General features: G+C 34.3%; 1 non-coding gene across 1 annotated transcript; it reads right to left on the bottom strand.

The window, feature by feature from the left end:
• Nucleotides 1–1861: 1861 nt before the first annotated feature.
• On the bottom strand, nt 1862–1968 carry LOC128032872 (small nucleolar RNA R71). Its single transcript, XR_008189213.1, has one exon. It is a non-coding gene; the product is annotated as a small nucleolar RNA R71 (small nucleolar RNA).
• Nucleotides 1969–2254: the final 286 nt, after the last annotated feature.

Raw genomic sequence — 2254 nt, 5'->3', positions numbered from 1 at the left:
TCGGAAAGTAAACTTCATCTCTTATTCTTATGTTTTATGACATGCTGAAATTGTTTTTCCTTTTATGGCAACATAAAATTCTCACTCTAACGCACACTTTTGAACATTAATTATTTTTACCGATTATGTCAATTTACCTGTTTTCATTTAAAATAGCTTAGCAAAAGTTGTTTAACATAATTTCTAGCTTCATATTCTACCATAAAACAACAAAATAAACCCATTTCACCTATGTGTATTTTTCCAAATATGAACCCTAACATGAATTATTGATAAAATAAGCTAAACCGATGTACGAGGATTTCAAAAATGCGAAGAACATTAAAAACGGAGCTAGGATGCACTTACTATGACCTTGAGAAAGTGAAGAAACCCTAGCTATGGAGTCCTTCTAAATTTGGCAGCAAGGTATGGAGAAGATGATGATTTTTGCCATCTTTTTCCCTTTTTATTTTGTTTATTTCCAAATGACTAAAATGCCCTCATTTTAAAAAAATCTATTTCACCCATTTCTTAAGTCTATTTTTGCCGTCAATTAAATAATGGTCTAATTACCATATAAGGACCCCAATGTATAATTTCATAACAATTAGACACTTCTAACATGTAGAACTCAACTTTTGTACTTTTTACAATTTAGTCCTTTTGACTAAATTAAGTGCCGAAACTTCAAAATTTTCGAACGAAATTTTCACGAAATTTTTCTTTGAAATTCTAGACCATAAAAATATAATGATAATCATATTTTCCCTCGTCGGATTTGTGGTCCCGAAACCACTGTTCTGACTAGGCCCAGAATCGGGCTGTTACATTCAAGTTAGAAATACTCTGTTACCTCACTTTATCTTTTATATGCTTGTGAAGATTGATTAATCGCTTGGATTGACATTGAAAAATTTTCAAGAGATTGATTATTTTAATAAGTATGCATGAGCAGTAGTTAGCAAATTACCGAGTTGCCGTGAATTTGTTCGTAGAAGTATAAACATAAGTTTAATAATTTTAAGTTAAAGGAACGTAATTAATACAACACAATTATATCATCTTGATTAAACCGTATTTGAAATCGTGCATTAGAACCTTTTTATTTTTAATTTTTTTACTTAGTTTTTAACCCTTAGTTTTTAATCATCTTTAAACCAAAATATTTTCCATCACCAAAGTGTTTTAACATCAATTTCATAAATATTCTTTTTTACAGTCCTTGTGGGTACGATAACGTGACATTTACTTATCGCTTTATTACTTGTTGCGGTTATGTACACTTGCACATTTTCGTCGTTCCAAGTTTTTGGCGCTGTTACCCGGGACTGTTTTAAAAAAAAGGCATTATTTGTGAATCTATTTTTACATTTTGTTTTATTTTTTTTCCAGTTTAAATCTTTACTTAATCTTTCTTTGATTATTTCAGGTGTTTATGAGTATTGACCAGATTATCGACTTACTCCCTGTGGACCCTAAAATAGAACGAACATTTCGACAGCAAAAAAGACAAGTGAACCAGAGAAGGACCGAATAGATAAAATTTGAGAATATGAATCAAGGAAACGGAACAAACCTTGCTCAGAATCCTATCCTTATTGCTGAAGCTAGTCATGTTTTAGATGCTTCAGGCTGTGGGCCAATTCAGTGGAATGCCTACTGAAGATCCTTATCTTCTCTTAAGACTATTTATGGAGTTGAGTGATTCTTTCAAGTTAGCCGGAGTACCCGAAGATGCATTACAACTGAAGCTATTCCCATATTCGCTTGGGACAAAGCTCGTGCCTGGTTGAACTCATTACCGCCGAACTCCATTTCTACATGGTAAGAGTTAGCCAAGAGTTTCCTCATGAAGTATTTCCCGCCGAGCAAGAATGTCAAGTTGAGGAATGAGATCACTGTCTTCCAACAAATGAATGATGAGTCCCTGTGTGAGGCATAGGAAAGGTACAAAGAGTTATTATGAAAGTGCCCTCATCATGGAATCCCACATTGCATTCAACTTGAGACATTCTATAATGGTCTCAAAGCTCACACGAGGATGGTAGTGGACGCCTCTGCTAATGGTACTCTCCTTTCTAAGTCTTATAATGAGGCTTATAAAATTATTGAGAGGATTGCCAGCAACAATTATCAATGGCCAACCAATCGAGCAGCATCAGGAAGACGAGTCGCCGGAATACATGAAGTGGACGCTCTCACTTCACTCGCATCTCAGGTATCTTCAATACCTTCAATGCTTAAGAATCTTACCACTAATGGACCTAACAGT

The sequence above is a fragment of the Gossypium raimondii genome, chromosome 9 (assembly GCF_025698545.1).
Source record: "Gossypium raimondii isolate GPD5lz chromosome 9, ASM2569854v1, whole genome shotgun sequence".
NCBI lineage: Eukaryota > Viridiplantae > Streptophyta > Magnoliopsida > Malvales > Malvaceae > Gossypium > Gossypium raimondii.
This window is presented reverse-complemented; position numbering and strand designations above follow the sequence as displayed.